The following is an 18,659-nucleotide window of genomic DNA, read 5'->3' as shown; positions in this document are numbered from 1 at the left end:
CTATGCCATTCATTTCATGCTGCTCACAAATATATTTAAAAATGTCCCTGTATTTTGAACACAGAATGAATTTCTTAGCCAAATAAGTCAATAAAGAAATTTACCCCAAAAGGACAGCTTATCTTGAAAACTCCTAAACTTATCCAAAGAAATTAATCCGCTGAATACACCAAGTTGTATACACAAGGTTTTACTTATCTTTATATTAAAAAACCAGAAAGCATTCAAAAGTTATTAAGTACAGTGCATTCCTATAATGGATTTCTATAACAACTAAAAAATGATAGCAATATTCCTACATATTCTGACAAATACCTAGTAAGCTAGGTATTGTTATGTGAAAATTTTAATTCAAAAATTAAATGCACTTTTCACTTTTCAAATGATAAAAAGTCTGGGAGATTATATACCAAAACTGATGTCCCTGGATATTGAGATTTCAACATATTTTCAAGTTTATCTTTTCCCCTTAACTTACCTCATTAACCTTATTTTTAAGAGAAAAAACATCAACCATGATATAATGCTTATAAACAAATAATTTTAAAGGAAATTAAACCTCATTTTTGTGTATCAAAAAATGAATTCAAGACAGTGGAATTATAATTAGATCTCCTAAGTAAGCAAAATATACTAATTCAATCTATTAGACTGTTTATGAAGCAAAGCGATTTTCTCCTTTTCAGAAAACGCCTTTCCCAAGCATCTGTCGTCTCCTAAACTCTCTTCCTCACACAGATCCAAGCTTCCTTCCTAATGACCCGTCCTCTCATGCCTGAATTTCCTCCCAACCCATCCCACTGTGCCCTGTGAAACCTTGTTGGATATTACTCTCAATTCCTACAACCTCCTCCCTGACCCACCCCACACTTCCAATTCCCAAATCCCTGGGCCTTGCTACAATCCAGAATTTGGCCTTTATCTGAGATCTTTCATATTTTTTCACTTTGGAGATTACACCTAGTGGTGCTCAGATATCACTCCTAGTGGTGTTCAGGGAACCATGAGGTGCCAAGAATTGAATCTAGGCCTACCGCATGCACAGCATGTGTTCAGTACACTGAGCTATCCAGTCCATATCTGAAATCTTCACCGACAACATGCCACTTTTAACCTTTTTTTAGCCTATCCTGCTTACTGGGCTAAGAGCATGTTTTGCGTGCAGAAGACCTGGGTTTGGTCTCTGGCACCCCATGGACCTAAAACACTGCCAGAAGCAGCATATGAGCACCATACTCTCCTGTATTCTGCTATCAGAAGTCACTCTTAAAAATTCTTCTGTTCCCAGGGAGGAATGCCCTGCCACTGCGGCAGGGTGGGACGGGGGGGGGGGGGGGAGGATGGGGGGTGGGAGGGATGCTAGGACCCGTGGTGGGGGAGGATGGGCACTGGTGGAGGGATGGGTACTTGATCATTGTATAACTGAAACCCAAGCACAAAAATTTATAAGTCTATAAGTGTACTTCATGGTGTTTCACTAATAAAAAAATGATAAAAAAAAAAAAGTAGAAGGCAACCAATCTTAGAGGGAAATATTATATTATTTCGTTTCTGCTTTGGGGTAGGGATTGGGATTCGGGATGGAAATACCCAAAATATGATTGTGGGAAGGTGTAATGAGGGTGGGATTGGTGTTTGAATAGTAAATGTAATCAAATATTGTGAACTAGTTTATAAAATAAAAAAATATTTAAAAAAAAATTCTTCTGTTCCCTTAGGTGAGCTCCTCTGTAAAGTAACTGGTATCAAAGGCAACTACTATTACAATCACTCCCAATCTCACCAATGCTTCCCCTTTGGTTACTAAAAGGAAAAGCACCACCATTATGTATGGTGTAGACACTTTTTTTTCAGGAGTCCCCTTTTGTACAGTTTAAAGTGAAAAAGCCGTTTTAATGAAAAGTAAGGCACCACTGTTAAGAGTTATCACTGGATTTTACTTCTTTTCTCATCAATGTTATTTACAACACTGTATTTAGTTTATCAACATGTTACTTCATTTACTCTGTGGTTATTGTGAGATCATCCACACAGAGATGAGAGCAATAATACAGCAGGTAGGGCATTTGCCTTGCAAGCAACTGCCACATGGTCCATCACAGGGTCCCAGCACAACATTAGGTATCCCTGATTAGGATATGTCCCCAAATTTAGAAAGTACATAAAACAGTAATGTTTTAAGAAATAAATATGAGGAGCCTGACACAGTACAGTAAGGCCTTTGCCTTCCAAGAGGCCAACCTGGGTTCAATTCCTGGCATCCTAAATAGTCCCAGAGCATCACCAGGAGAGATTCCTGAGTACAGGTCAGAATTGATTCTGAGCATTGCCAGGTGTGACCCAAACACACACACAAAAAGAAGAACTATGAAAGAAAAATATACCAAAACATAAAAATTATATTGAGATAGGAATATTAGACTGCTTTTTCTTTTTTGCTAATTTGTTTTACTTTTTTGCTAATGTTTTCTAATATATCTACAAAAAATTTTACTGTTTTTACAAAGTATATTTAGGGGGCTGAGAGATTAAGCTCAAAGGGCTGAGCACCCAACTTTGCATGCAGACGATCAGGGTTCCACATTTAATAATACATGGTTACCCAAACATTGCCTGGGAGTGAAAGCTGAGCACAAAGCCTGAAGCAGCCCCCAGAACTGTGAGGTGAGGTTCAAAACACAAAAAAACCCAAACCCAGTGGTTACAGCTTAGCCCAAATTTCTCAGGATCTTTCTCCAGATACTCCCTTTGGTGTATCACTCCCCCAGCGTCATGACACTCTCTTCCTGATATTCCTTGTTGCTTATTGCTCAATCATCTATTGAGGCTCAGTTTTAAAACTATCTCTTAAATACTGGTGTTAGCCAGGATTCTGTTTCCATTAGTTTTCACTGTCTTTATGTGATGACATCTACAATTACTGTTTCTACTGATAGCTTTTACCAATACTTTGATGGTCTCAGTCCAAATGTTTTTTTAATTTATTTTGGAAGGGAGGGTTTGGCTGTACCTGTTAAGTGTTCAGGGACCTTTCTTGACACTATTCTTAGGGTTCTCTTTTGGATGATCTCAGGGGATCTCTTGTGGTGCAGGGAATCAAACCTAGGTCGGCCACATGCAAGCACCTTATTTCTGTATCTCTCCATCCCCCCAAAATACCCTAATACCCATACATACTATTTATATTGTATTTTCCATTAAACACCTCTTTTACTCTGGATGCTCCAAAGGGATCTCAAACCATATCTAAACAACAGAATCCTACTCTCCACAGTTTTCTTCTGTATTAACCCCATCTTTTATCAAGCATTCTTGTTGTCTTTCTACCCGTACCTAACGTACCCAACGTACCCTTAGATCTTACTGATTATACCACACATTTTCACTTACCTAGGCTAAGTATATGCAAGATAAAAACACATCAATTTTTATTGTATTTCCTTAATATGAAAGCTATAGACTTTCAGTTTTGTAAAGGTATAATAAAGAGGACTACCTGTAATCTGGTAAAAATACGTAAAATATTTTAGACACCGTATCCAAAATTTTGGCAGAACTACTTTACTATCAGGTTCAAGATTAAAGATTTTTCCTTAATTGAGCTTCAGAGTTTTCTAAGTGATATAAATAGGAATACTTACACAAATGTCTACAGTAAAGTAAGTAAAGGCCCTCCCGTTGATCATCGATTTGCTCGAGTGAGCCCAGTAACGTCTCCATTAGAGACTTTGTTGTTACTGTGTTTGGCATATCGAATATGTCACGGGGAGCTTGCCAGGCTCTGCCGTGCGGGCGAGATACTCTTGGTAGCTTGCCGGGCTCTCTGAGAGGGGCGGAGGAATCGAACTCGGGTCGGCCATGTTGGCTGCGTGCAAGGCAAACGCCCTACCGCTGTGCTATCGCTCCAGGGGAAAAATGGAACAACAAAGTGTGGTGTCTGAATAATAAAACATTCTGATTAGAGAAGGCTTTCAATATCACACTATCAATTTTCAAATTTAAATTATAAAAGCAAATTAAACTGGATAAAAAATTGATCCACTTCATTGTATTTCTGAGGATCATCATGGACATCATGGATTCCAACCCTTCAAAATGTATTGGCCACATTTAATGGAGGTTAGTGATAGAGGGTGAGTATCATTGTCCATATACTTCAGAGTAGATCACTTTGTGTTTCACTAAATTGTTCTTCTGCAAACACCTAAAATATCACATACTTCACTTTTTGTTAAAGTTACTACCTCATACAAGAACTGTAAAGATTTCAGTTACCTAATATTTACCTTTTTTTGAAAGGGTGCATTTAAAGAAATCATTTAAAAAGAAACACCATGCTTTTAAAAAGAAGTGTTCTAGATCAAGTTATAAAAGCAGCGGGGGATCAGCGGGAGAAGAGGATTGGTAAATTGTGGGTCAAAAGATTGCGTTCATCTAGGGAACATAAAGTAACAAAATAGGAGACTAACACCCAAGAATAGCCGAGATAAATACCAGGAGGTTTACTCCATGGCTTGGAGGCCAGCAGCACACTCTAGGGGTTAAAGGCAGCTCAGATAGAGGAGGGAGCACCAAATAAAGGGTGTGGGGAGGATCCGCACAGGATGGGAGATGTATGCTGAAAGTAGACTAGAGACCGAAAATGACTGCCACTCAATTCCTCTTTTGCAAACCACAGCACCCAAAAGGAGAGAGAGAACAAAAGGGAGGGGAGTGCCCTGCCACAGAGGCAGGGTGGGATGGAGGGATGGGAGGTGGGAGGGATAGTGGGATTAGTGGTGGTGAAGAATGGGCACTAGTGGAGAGATGGGTACTCGATCATTGTATAACTGAAACCCAAGCACAAAAACCTGTAATGTCCACAACTGTACCTCATGGTGTTTCACTAATAAAAATTTTAAATAAAATGGGAAAGATTTAAGTGCAGCACCTGCCTGATGCCCAGAGCTCTCTTCTGAGTAACTAGCCTGAGGGGGATTCCTACCAAAAAGGCTTTCCACTTTGTGATCCTGTTCCTATTCACATATGACCAGACTGGGCTCCAGGGTATGAATTAAGGTGGACACTTTCTCAAGAATCTGAATGAGATATGAAGATAAAGGGAAAATAAACACGCACCGACTATATGACCAGAACTGGAACGTGTCAAAGAGCAGCCGTAGGCACCAACTTCTGCCATGTGGGCTGAATTACCAGAGAAAGTCACTCAACAGAAAAATAATAAAGCCAAAATAGGGCAGAGAGCACTCCCTAATGCCCCCCCATAAAGTTTCTAGGTCTAGCTAAATTCCTGCCCTTTGGGTATGAAAAAAAAATCCTTAGACTCTTAGTGTAACTCCCTACACCCTTTACTATCTAGGTGGGCTTTTCCTATATATAACCAAAGTTCTTAACTAGTATAGTTTTGGAACATGACTAGCATAGCTTTAGAATTGTACTTTAAAAAGATATAATTTAATGGGTATTTGATCATTGTATAATTGAAACCCAAGCACAAAAATGTGTAAGTCTGCAACTGTACCTCATGATGTCTCACTATTAAAAATTTTTTTAAAAAACTAGTATAAAAAAAAGATATACTTTAAGTTATTCAAACTTGGTCTTTTCTCTGCATTTGTAAAATGAGAGCATTCAATACGATCTCTTAAAACTCAATCATAACTCATTTATTCTACTCTTTTATATGATTTTACACAGGTGTAATACACATGTGAGAGTACATTGCCTATAGAGGGGTTTTGTTTGTTTTTGGCTGTGTTCAGGGCTTACTCCTGGTGGAACTTGTGGGACCATATGCAGTGCCAGGGATAGAACCTGGGTGGGCTGTGTGCAAGACAAGCACCCAACCTGATGTATTATCTCTGCAGCCAACCACAGCCATTTTCCTAGCAATGAATTTGTGAAGCTGATCTGATCCAAACTGACTGAGATTAATTTGTGAGAGCTTTAGAGATCTGAAGTATCTTTTCTTTAAGAAAAAGCTTAATGCAACCATCAGTAGGACTAACAGCTTTAAAGAAGTCACAGTAATTTACACTTTGGTCGGAAGCATTTGTGTAAGAAAAAATATTAACCTACATGATAGTCTCTAAATGAAAGTAGTGAGTTGTGAGTATAGGTCTGGAGTTAGATGTTTGAATCTCACTCTAACCTCTAATTAGCTGAGACCTTGGAGCAAGCAACTTAGCCTCTCTGCACTAATAGAAGCTATTTCACGTAAAAATACATGTAGAATACTTATAGACAGCATATGACAATACTAAAGTACACTGTAACATTAGGGCTTATTGTTATGCTCCTTCACTTGATGCTACTGGAAACCAGTATGATAAAACTTATTCTTTTACCATAGTTATGGAAAAAGACCAAACAACACTATTTCAAATCCAGTTCACCCTCTTAGTCAAGTCTCTTAGAATCTGGGACAACTTGACAGACGACAACACTAAGTCAACATGTAAAGCTTGGGAATTTGTCTCAGTGGTAGAGCACATGCCTCACAAGTACTTCAAGGACCTGGATTCAATCCCAAGCACCACAAAAGGAAAAAAAAAGAAGCAGGGCCAGATCAATAGTACTTTGGGTAGGACACTTGCCTTGCATGTGGTAGATGTGGGTTCGATCTCCCAATATCCCATATGGTCCCCTGAGCATTGCCAGGAGTAATTCCTGAGTGCAGAGCTAAGAGTAACCCTGAGCATTGCCAGGTGTGACCCAAGAATCAAGGGGGAAAAATGTCTACAGGCCAACTTTTTATCAAGGTCCTATATCTAATAATAAATAGCCTTAAGATTATGATATGAGGAGGCCTGAAAAATAGCACAGTGGGTAGGGCATTTGTCTTGCATATCCCTGACCCAGGTTCAGTTCCTGTCACCCCATATGGTCCCCTAATGCCCACCAGGTGTGATCGCAGAGTATAGAGCCAGAAGTAAACCCTGAGTACTGACTGGTATGCTCCCCCCGGGTCCAGCCTGCCACTGTCAAGACTACCATCACTTGATCCCCCGTTATTCATTGATTTACTCGAGCGGGTGCCGGTAACGTCTCCATTCATCCCTGTTGCATGCTAGCGTAGCCCAATGGCATCTGTTCGTTCTAGGAACATGCAGAGCCTCAAACCGATCATTCAGGGTCTTGACGAAGAAATCTGACCATCCTGTAGGAGGGCGTCCACGCTATCTTTTGACGTCCCATGGAATCCAGTCAGTAATGGCTCTAGTCCAGCGGTTGTCTGTAAACCTCATTACATGTCCAGCCCATCTGACTTTTGATGCCTTGGCAAATGAGAGAGCGTCCCTGATTCTTGAGCGTTGACGGAGATCAGAACTCCGGATTCTATCTCTCATTTGAGTGAATCGTGATATTCCAAGCATATCTCTTTCGATTCCTGAGAGACCCAAATAGTGTTCTCATCCTGTTTTCGTAGGGCCCAGGTCTCTGAGGCATGTTAATGCAGGAAGAACAGTGGAATCTAAGAGATGTGCTCGTAGCTGGAGGTTCTTTGTCCTCTTAGTTATTTCTTCAACGCTCTTGAAGGCATTCCAAGCAGCTTTCTTCCTCCTGAGTAATTCAGGTGCCAGGTCATTCATCATGTTGATTTCTCGACCTAGGTATATGTAACTGTTGCATTCGGAGATGGTGGTTCCCTTGAGAGCGAATGGAATGTCGGGAACAAGACCATTTCTCATAAACATTGTCTTCGTAAGATTCAGCTGTAGTCCGACCTTTCCACACTCACAGTTGAAGTCGGCCAGCATTTGTGCTGCTTGGCCGATTTTTGGTGTTATTAGAACGATGTCATCAGCAAAGCGGAGGTGGTGTAGTTGCCAACCATCTATCTTCACTCCCATTCCGTCCCATTCTAGTCGCCGCATGATGTTCTCGAGGGTGGCACTGAAGAGTTTTGGTGAAATGGTATCAACCTGCCGAACCCCTCTCTTGACATGAATGGTTACTTCTTTGTAGAATGGTGAGATCCTGGTAGTGAATCAGTAATAGAGCTCACAGAGGATCCTGATGTATTGAGTTTGTACGCCCTGATTGGCTAGGGCTTCTATGACCGCTTCCATCTCAACAGAATCAAAGGCCTTCTTTAAATCAATGAACGTTAGACAGAGCGGCATCTTGAACTCCTGAGAAACCTCAATGAGCTTAGTAATCGTGTGGATATGGTCGATGGTACTGAATCCTTTGTGGAACCCGGCTTGTTCACATGATTGTCCTTCATCTAGTGTTCTGCTAATCCTATTCAGGATGACTCGAGTGAACAGTTTGTAGATGACAGACAATAGGCAGACTGGGCGATAGTTGCCAATGTCGTGGATGTCTCCCTTCTTGTATAGTAGTACAGTCTTGCTGGTTTTCCATTGGGATGGAACCTTGCTTTCAGACAGGTAGCGTGTGAAGAGCCGAGCCAGTGTATTGATGAGTACTGATGGTAAGTTCTTCAGATGTTCAGGTCTGATCTTGTCTGGGCCAGGTGCTCTTTGTTTCTTTACTGACAAGATGGCGTGTTGAATTTCGGAAGGGAGAACATTGGGAATGATATATCCATCGTGCGGAATGTGGTATGTGGGCAAGTAGACGTGGGTATTAAAGAGATCTGAGTAGAAGTCATGAATAATCTTCTCCATTGCCCTTCTGGAAGATGTGATAGATCCATCAGGATGTCGGAGGGCAGTCATCTTGGTCTTGTAGTTGGTGAAGGACAGGCGGGCATTACGAATGCTTTTCCCAGCTTCTGCCACATCTACCAGCACTGCTGCTCTCCTGTCTTTTAGGTCATTCTTGATCGCTTCTCTGCATTGTTTTGCCAGCTCGCATGTTCGCTTGCGGTTGCCTGAGGCATGTGCTAAGCCTCGTTGGAGAATAAGTTCAAGAGTGTTCGAAGAAAGGTGGTTTTTTATGGTTATCTCTCTCTTGGCATTCCTTGCACAATCATGGAGGTGCTGAATCATTCGATCGTATTCCTCATCAATGTTGTCAATGATGGAATCTGCCATGTTGCCGCAACAGAACCAAAGCGCTCCCAGTTGGTGGTCGTTCTGGGAGTTCTCTTCTTAAACTTTGCATTCTTTTCTCCCCGTTCTGTGAAGTAGAATTTTGCACGAAGGAGACGGTGGTCCGATCCCGTTTGGAATTTTGGAACAACAGCAACATTGGTTAGGCAAAACTGCCGATTGAATATGATGTGGTCTATTTCATTATGGAACCATCCACCAGGAGACTCCCATGTCCAACGTTTAGATTCGGCCTTTTGGAACTGTGAGTTACCATGGAAGGTCTTGGTTGACATGATGAACTCAGAGAGTCTGTCACCCTGTTCGTTCCATTCTAGGCCATGGGTCCTGATGTGGAGTTCATCGGCTGATCTTCTTGGTCCTATCTTGGCATTAAAATCACCAACAATGATCTTGTAGAAGGTGTGATCTTCTTTATAGAACTTCTCCAGCTCCATGTAGAACTTCTCAACTTCTCTTTCACCATAATTGGATGTTGGTGCATAGACAACAAAGATAGCAACTGCTGGCAGTGAGCCACATCTATTCAAGTGTAATCGTCCTATTCAGGTTGTTAGGCATTCGAGTGAATCAATGCTCATGGCTAAGACTACCATATGTTTTGTAAAAAAAATGCTAAACACTAGGCCCAGGAGATAGCTCAAAGGGCTGAAGTAGAGCCCCAGGTTTAATCCTCAGTACTGCACATTTCCTGAAGCACTACTGGATGAAGCCCAAAAGACAAAACCAAAATACCAAAATATTCTGACTAGAAAGAACAAAACTTTTGAAACCAGAAGAATACTAGTACTTAACCACCTGTGTCCTGAAGATTTAACTTCCTGACCTCCGTTCTCATCTATGAATTAAAAATAGTAATTATCATCTTACTGAAAAGTTGCTATGATTAAATAAATTATTGCCAAGTTAAACATCTAGTGCTAAACAAGGCATCCCCCCAGAGATCAATGTTGGCCTCCCTGACCTCACCCAACACTTGCCTAATGCTCTTTTATTACAAGACTGCAGGAACTTAACACCCCTCAAAATCCTTTCAATAAGACCCCACACCTCCCTAGGGTTTATGCCAATGCAATTTTCTAATATGTAAGAGATTAAAAAACGTATTGGCATCAGCAGTCAAAACACTGGACCTTATTTTATAAAGGAGTTGTTCCCTCCCCCCCCCCATCATACAAGCTTTATGTTGTAGCTCTTCTGGATTTCACAGGCTTTCTGCCCTAATCAGAATGGCTACTACTCTCAATTTGTGTGCTGGAAGTCACTAGCAATAGAGCTAACTGAACTCTTGAAGCATGATTAGTTCAAACTGAGACATTCTGCAAGAAAAATCAAGTTTCAAAAACTTAGTACGAAGGGACTGGAGAGATAGTACAGAAAGTAAGCTGCTTGCCTCACATGCGCTGAACTGCATTTGATTCCTGGCATCCCTGAATACTACCAGGAGTAACTCTTAACTGCAGAGCCAAAAATAACCCCCTGAGCAACACTGGGTGTGACGCAAAACACAAACAAAAAACTCTTAGTGCCAAAAATAATGCAAAGTATCTCATTATGTAAGTTTTTACACTGGTTACATTTGAAACCATATTTTACCATACTGATTTACATAAAATATACTAAAATTAATCTGGCCTGTTTTTGTTTTGGGCAGGGTCACCCCCAGCAGTGGTTACTCAGTGGTTACTACTGGCTCTGCACCAAGGAATTACTCCTGGAGGTCGTCAGGCCATGTGGAGTGCCAGGGATCAAACCTGGATTGGCTGTAATGAAGGCAAGCGCCCTATCCAATATACTATCTCTCCAATCCCATAATCTCACCCGTTTTTAAAGTTTAAAAAAGAACTGAGTCATCAGAAAATTTAAAAACATATAGCTTCACTATAGACTGTTGAGCACCACAGATCTGTAATATCAACGTTTAAGGCCAAACTTACATAGAAAAGTACACGAAACAAAACCAACTTGTTCACAAACATTGTACCCTGGAAGCTACAAAGAAAAAGAAAAAGAGGTGAGACCATACAAATTCTTATGCATAAGAATTCCCAGAATAAACACTTGGCACTTTTTTTTAATTCTTTATTTATTTATTGAATCGCTGTGGCAAAAGTTACAAAGCTTTCAGGTTTAGGTCTCGGTCATGTAAATATCAATCACATTTCCCTTTACCAATACTTATTTTTCACCACGAAGAACCCCAATAAACCCCCATCCCCCACCCCCTCCCAATGCCTGTGAGGCAGATGAATTCTAGTTAACACTCTCTACTTTGACTAACTTCATTGTTTCAATAAAAGTTGCACCATTATTTTTTAGAGTTTACCCCCCCCCAATCAGCCATGCTGAAAAAGCATTGTGAAATGATTTGCTTTCTACAGCTGGGTTCAAGAATTAAATGATGTTGCGGCCACGTGGTTTTGGATATCTGCTATTTTACTTATTAACCCTGGAAGTATTTCCACTGAGAGTCAGATAATTAAGAGACTGGTTTCTGTGCTCTGGAGTCATGGCTGTGCTGGAGAGCCGCTTGTGGGGGGCAACTGGTGACCTCGGTAGGGCGTGAAGGACAGGCCAGAATGCCCCACTTCCCATGAGGTTTCAGTCACACCCCCACCCCCAGCTCATACCTGCTGTCCACAAGGCTCCCATGTGGCCGCCATCTAACACTTGGCACTTTAAGGAATAACATTAATTTTAAGAACTAATCATTGTGAAACTAAATATTTTTAAAATATGTATATCAGAAACTGGAGAGGTAGTACACTGGGTAGGGCGTTTGCCTTGTATTCAGCCAATCAACCCGAGCCTGGCACTCTATATGGTACCCTGAGCCCTACCAGGAATGATCCCTGAGCACACAGTCAGGAGAAAACCCTAAGCACTTCTCGGCTTGCCCGTCTAAAAAAATATACTATTTAATCAATGAGGGCTCAGAGAGAGAATATCCATTTACAATATTTTTTACTAACATACAAAATGCCCAAGTACAAAAATTCTGTATGCTCGGTATTGCAAACAGTCTACTAGACTAAGGGAAATCAGGGTTAATGAAACTGTATTAAGCACATATTCTACATTTTGGCTTCCAGGATTTCAAGTGGTAGGGGTTTTATTCAACCTAAAGGCAATGATTTTTATTTTGCTTTTTGTGTCACACCCGGCAGTGCTCAGGGGTTACTCCGGGCTTTGAACTCATGAATTACTCCTGGTGGTGCTCAGGGGACCATATGGGATGCTGGGATTTGAACCCGGGTCAGCCTTGTGCAAGGCAAACGCCCTACCCGCTGTGCTATCACTCCAGCCCCTAAAGGCAATGATTTTTTAAAAAATTCTATTAAGGCATTTTGTTTACAAAGTTATCCATAGTTGAGTTCAGGCGCACAATGTTCCAGTGTATGGAATCCTACCACCAGAGTCAACTTCCTCCAATGTCCCTAGGTTCCCTCCCACCACACCAGCTTGTCTCCTCCTTAAAAATAGGCACAGGGCTGGAGTGATAGCACAGCAAGTAGGACGTTTGCCTTGCATGCAGCCAACCCAGTTTCGATTCCCAACATCCCATATGGTCCCCTGAGCACTGCCAGGAGTGATTCCTAAGAGCAAAGCCAGGAGTAACCTGTGATCATCACCAGGTGTGACCCAAAAAGCAAATTAAAAAAGAGGCACATTTTTAAGATTGGTTGTTGTAGCTGGGTCTCATGCTTAGTGTTGTTGACTCTTTGGCATGGATATACATATATTTCACGTCTACACCACCAATGCTCCAGAAGCCCCTGCCCACTACCCGCTGCCCCTGTTAATTTCAGTTTGTCTCCTCTTGTGTTTCCCCTAGACCGCTTTCGTTCCCTGTCCTTCTTATCTCTATAATCTAAGATCAGGGCAAACTAGGTATCCCACCTTTGCTATCAAAAGCAGAACCAGGACTGGAGCAATAGCATAGAGGTTAGGATGTTTGCCTTGCATGCAGCCAACCTGGGTTCGATTTCCAGCATCCCATATGGTCCCCAGGAGTAATTCCTGAGTACAGAGCCAGGAGTGCCCCTGTACGTCGCTGGGTGTGACGCAAAAAGCAGGGAAAAAAAACAGAACCAACTTAGATTAAAATGAAAAAAAAAAAGCATTGTTATACTATTACATATAAAAGAACACCTCATCATAAACTTGACAAAGACTAAAGCAAAAAAAAAGCAAACCTCTCACTTTTCTATGCATAAAAATTACTGCTTTAGGATTGGCAGATGGCTTAAAGGACTGAAGTCCAAGTTTTGCATGCAGGCGTCCTAGGTTTGATCCTCAACACTACCAGGAATCCCGCCACCGACTCCCGCAAAAAAAAAAAAAAAAAAGAAAGAAAAAGAAAAAAAGAAAAGAAAAAAAAAATCCTTCAGTGCAGTCCAGGGACAACTGCCATCCCAGTCAGTTCCCTAGAAGAAATTTTCAAGGTCAAAAATATTTGCAGAGTAATAATTTGAAGCCATTTATCCTTTTCACTTTCATTCAGTGTTTTCCAGAGATAACTTTTGCCATGTCATAACAGATCAAACACAGAAGATAACAAGTCCATTTTTATTAATCCAGACATTAAATTTGCAAAAACATTATACAATGGCTCCCTCTCCACACCAAGAGTTTTCGTTTGGAAAATAGATTTTTCAATTTGAAAATGTTATTTAGATTAACGTACAATTGAATTTTTATTTTTTATTTAAGAAGTCAATAAAAGTACAATTTTGGGCTGAAGAGATAGTACAGTGTGTAGGATACTGCCCTGCATACAATTGGGTTGGGATCAAACCAATGCACCCTATATGGTCCCCCAAGCCCCACCAGGAGTAATCCCTGTGTGCAAAGTTAGGAGTAAGTCCTGAGAGCACAGTTGGATATTGCCCCCAAACATGTGAAAATACATAATACATATTCCCAGTTTCAATTTCTATGGCACCCTCCATTTTAGAGTTGCCTGTATTCTGAAATCAGGGTAAATAACTCCTCTTTATTTTATTCAGGAGCCCCAGATTAGATATACAGCACCCTATGGTTTCTTTAACATTGCCATATATGCCTCCTACTGAAAAAGCTCTTTGGGGAGTCGGAGATAGTATAGCAGGTAGGGCACTTGTCTTCCAACTAGACAACCCAAGTTTGACCCCCCCAGCATCCCATATGGTTCTCAGAGCCTGAGAGGAGTGATTCCTGAGTGCAGGGCCAGGAAGAACCCCTGAGCACCGCAGGTGTGGACCACGCCCCCCAAAAAAAGTTCTTTAGAATCCAAATTTGCAAAGGCAGAGGGGAGGAGGAGGGGTGCTGGAGATTGAACCCAGGGTACCTCATACATGAGTGGAATGCACTCTACCACTGAGCTACATGGGACCTAGAATCTAATGTAGGGGGAAGCTGCCCACAACTGGCAATGCTTAGGGTTTTCTCCTGGCTCTGCCCTCAGGAATCACTCCTAGCAGGGCTCAGGGTACCCTATGTGATGTTGAGGATGGAACCAAGGTGGCTGCATGCAAAGCAAGTGCCTTAACCCCTGGATTCTATCTCTCAAACCCCTGGATAACAATTTTAAAGAATCTAACGAATGTCTGAAAAGTCTGAATACTACTGAGTAGTAAGAGATAAAAGACAAAAAACACACCCCAAAAACTATTATTATTCTTTATGTCATAGAAATTTCTAACAGTTACAACTCTCAAATGACCAATAAACAAAGCCTGGGGACCAAAGCACTAATACAGCAGGTAGAGTGCTTGCCTTGCACACAGCCGATTCAGGTTCAATCCCTGGCATCCCATATGAGCACTGTCAGGATTAATTCCTAAATGCAGATCCAGGAGGAACCCCTGAGCATTACTGGGTGTGGGCCACAACAACAACAAAGTCTGGTGGCAGCAAAAGTGGATAAGAAATAATAGGCAAAGAAATTAAATGTTTCATTTTCAGTTAGAAGACTGCTCTTCCGCTATGAAAGCAAAATTCTGGGAAATTCTATCAAATGTTTCAAAACTTAACCTCCACATTCATGCCATAAACCTTAAATAAAATTCTACACAAATATATTACAAACAAAACTCCAATTTCTATTAACCTATAAAAATTTAAGTTCAACAATTCAAAGCAAACCTCAGTTTGGGGAGGAGCGCACACCTGGCAGTGCTGGGGGATTCCTGCAAGCAAAGCATGCGGTTCAGACTTTTAAGCCGACTTCCCAGTCCTATTTTCTCAATCTTTTTACTTTATTAAAGCACTGTTATTTACAGAGTTATTTATAGTTGGATTTTAGACATACAATATTCCAGCACCAATCTCACCACCAGTGTCAACTTCCCTCCATCAGTGTTGCCAGCTTCCGTCTCCTACCCTCCCACCCCCAGCCTGTCAACCCAAACTTTAACAACCAAACCTATTTTCTTAATCGTAAAGAAAAATTTGACAGGGGGTGGAGAGGTGAGAGGGTTGGAGAGACAATGCAGTGTAGGGCACCCTTGCATGTGGCCAACTCTGGTTCAATCCCAGCATCACATATGGTTCCCAGAGCACTGCCAGGAGTAATTTCTGAATGTAGAGCCAGGAGTAACACTTGTGCATCACCAGGTATGACTCAAAAACCAAAAATAGAGAAATCTGAAAATAGACTAACTTTATTAGCAGTCATTTTACCCTACATTACTCAAATTAAACTCAGTTTAATATGGGAGGAAAGGCTGCTTTAATTTCTAAGTTTTAACTTTTTCAAGTTAATTTTAATACTTGTAAATGACCATTAGGCTAAGCTTTCAAGAAAACTTCGGGTTCTCCAAGTATCCAGGTTGAGTATCTACAATATTATTCTATAAAATTACTTTTCAGGTATGTTTACTGTTTGTAGTAACCCTTGTACAAGACAGAGTGCATGGGAAAAACACTCAGGCAGGAGAAATAGTAGAGGGGTAGGGCACTTGGTCTTCCAGGAGACTAACTCAGTTTGATCACATATGGTCCCCCCTCTCCCAAAACCAGGAGACCTGAGCACCACTGAAGTGTGTCCTGCTCCTGGCCCCCATGCTCGCAAAACAAAGAAATCTCTCCTGCTTCAACGTTGTTTTGGGGTCACACTGGACAATGTTCAGGGATTTACTCCTGACTCTGCACTCAGAAATTACTCCTGGCACTGCTGAGGGAACAGAGCCCTGGTTGGCCGTACATGGTGAGCGCACTACCTTCTATATTATCTCTATGGTCTCAGTGCTATTATTTTATAGCATTTTAATTTAATGCTACTCTGCTTACTCATCACTATAAGTAGTAGACCAGGAGTGATGTCATGGGAAAAAAAGCTCCCCTAGCCTTTAGAGATTATATCCAGTGAGAATTCTAGGAAACCCTCTTTTTTTTTTTTTTTTTTTTTTTGCTTTTAGGATCACACCCAGCTATGCTCAGGGTTATTACTGGCTCTGGGCTCAGCAATTACTCCTGTTGGTGTGGGGGCAGTGGGGTGCATAATAGGATGCTGGGGATCAAACCCAGGTCGGCCACATGCAAGGCAAACACTGAACAGCTGTACTATCACTCCAGCCCTGGAAAAGACTCTGCTGGGGTAATAAAACTCCAATTCTTCTAAGTTACATACTGACATTTACCTTAATAGTAACCTTATAATCTTCCACAGAATTATGTTACTAAATTTTTTAGAAAGTCCAATGTTATTATAGGATTCTTACAAATATTTGAATTATGCAAAGTCATTAACTTTTACTTTTTATTGTTGTCTCGTGGGAGGTGGGGTTCACCTACATCTGCCATGCACAGGGGCTACCCAGGCTCTGTGCTCAGGGCAATAACCTGGGGGGTATAGGGATCCAAGAGTCACTGAGTGAAATGCAAGAGCCCTACCCACTTTGCTGAATAATCTCTCTGAACCCAAATTCAGTCTTCCTATTGGAAGACTAAAAATGAATTTTTTACCTGTTCTCATTTGTTCTAATTATTTACCCAAATGGACTTTAAAGATCTTATATTTAAAAGGGGGCCAAAGTGATAAGGGGAAGGATTTTTTATTTGCATGTAATTGGACTGGGATCAATCTCTAGCATCCCATATGGTTGCTGAATAAGGCCAGGAGTAATTCTTGCATGTAGAGCAAGGGGAAAAGAAGAGAAGGAGCTGAACAGAGGGCCTCACCATAGTGACTCTATTCCTGGCCCATGTGGCTGCACTTGTGGCCATGTGACACCTCACACTTCACACCACTAATATACCGAGTGGCACACCACATATGATTGGATTTAAAGTAGAAGGTAAGCAATCTTACAGGAAATATATACACGTATGTAAATATATATGTATATATAAAAGCATACAAGGCTCAAACTTTACCATATTACTAATCTCTTAGAGAAGGGCTTAGTTGCTCCTGGGTTAAACACAATGATCTTCACACAACTTAAGAAATTTTTTTCAATCATTTTTAGCAGGTTATTCATAAAAAGCAATACAAAATAAATTACATCCATTCTGCTTTGGGGGCAGGGTTTGGGGTACAGGATGGAAACATTCAAAATGTAATGTGGAGATGTAATGGTGGTGTGATTGGCGTTTGAATATTAAAGGTAAAACATTGTTAACAACTTCATAAAAATAAAATATATAGATAAGAGGAGCTGGGGCAGAGGTAGTACAGGAGATTGGGTACTTGCCTTGCATGTTGCTAATCTAGATTCGATCCCTATATGAGCTCCCTGAATTCCCTAGCACTGACCTGAGCACCATGAGGTGTACTAACAGGCTCACCAAAAGTACAATTTAATCAGAGGAGCTATTTTGTTTGTTGTTTCTTGGTCTGTAGTCTTATATTAAAAAGAGTACTTTTAAACTAGCAGCAACATACACAAACCCATAGCAAAAACCAACGACCTCTGCCTCTTAAATGGTCCTGAAATGGCAGTTATTGCTGTTACTCTCCCCGTTTGAAACCGCCACATCCACACCCCAATACACCACCCCCTAAAACAGCCACACATCCACCTCAACGCCGCTATCAAAGCGAGAAGTTTCCTGTACTGAAAATATAAATGGCTGCCTTCAGGTCTTTACTCCATGCTCAACTCCGAGACAGCTCCCCAACCCCTCCACGTCTCGCAACTCTCTTTGATAAAATGGGCGCCAGGAAGTACGCGAGTGCACATGCGCAGAACTGCCCACGCAATGCATTCAAAGAAAAGGCGCATTCCGGAAGTACGCTGCAAAATGGCGGTCCTTTGGCTACTCGCCCCGCCAACCTGATACAAAATGGCGGGTTCGGAGACAGCAGAGTGCCCAAGTCAACATACAGGCCACCTTTGATCCCAACTGCTGTGCCCCCATCTCCTCTATTCCTCAAATGACGGCAACCAAACCAAACACCAAACCAGGCCCCACCAATCGGAGCTGTGGCTCAGAGTCTGAGAACATGCTTCTCCAACACCAGGCACTCACTGGACACCAGCCAGCACCCTCGAAAAAATAATAGTAATAAAAAATGGGTAAAAAATGAAAAAAGCCCCACTAGGTTCAATGAACCTGATAATTCCTGCTTTTCTTTTCACTTAGGATCCTACACGGTATTGTTAAACGGTGGTAGCTTATTTTCCTTAAGATATTTAAAGGGGGGTTTCC

At 41.4% G+C, this 18,659-nt stretch overlaps 1 protein-coding gene across 1 annotated transcript in view; it reads right to left on the bottom strand.

The window, feature by feature from the left end:
• The window catches only part of KLHL15 (kelch like family member 15), a 55,481-nt gene that overhangs the window by 21,895 nt on the left and 14,927 nt on the right, over positions 1-18,659 (bottom strand). The gene's annotated exons all lie outside the window — the stretch shown is intronic.

This window comes from Sorex fumeus, unplaced genomic scaffold (genome assembly GCF_029834395.1).
Source record: "Sorex fumeus unplaced genomic scaffold, SorFum_2.1 ptg000086l, whole genome shotgun sequence".
Lineage (NCBI taxonomy): Eukaryota > Metazoa > Chordata > Mammalia > Eulipotyphla > Soricidae > Sorex > Sorex fumeus.
This window is presented reverse-complemented; position numbering and strand designations above follow the sequence as displayed.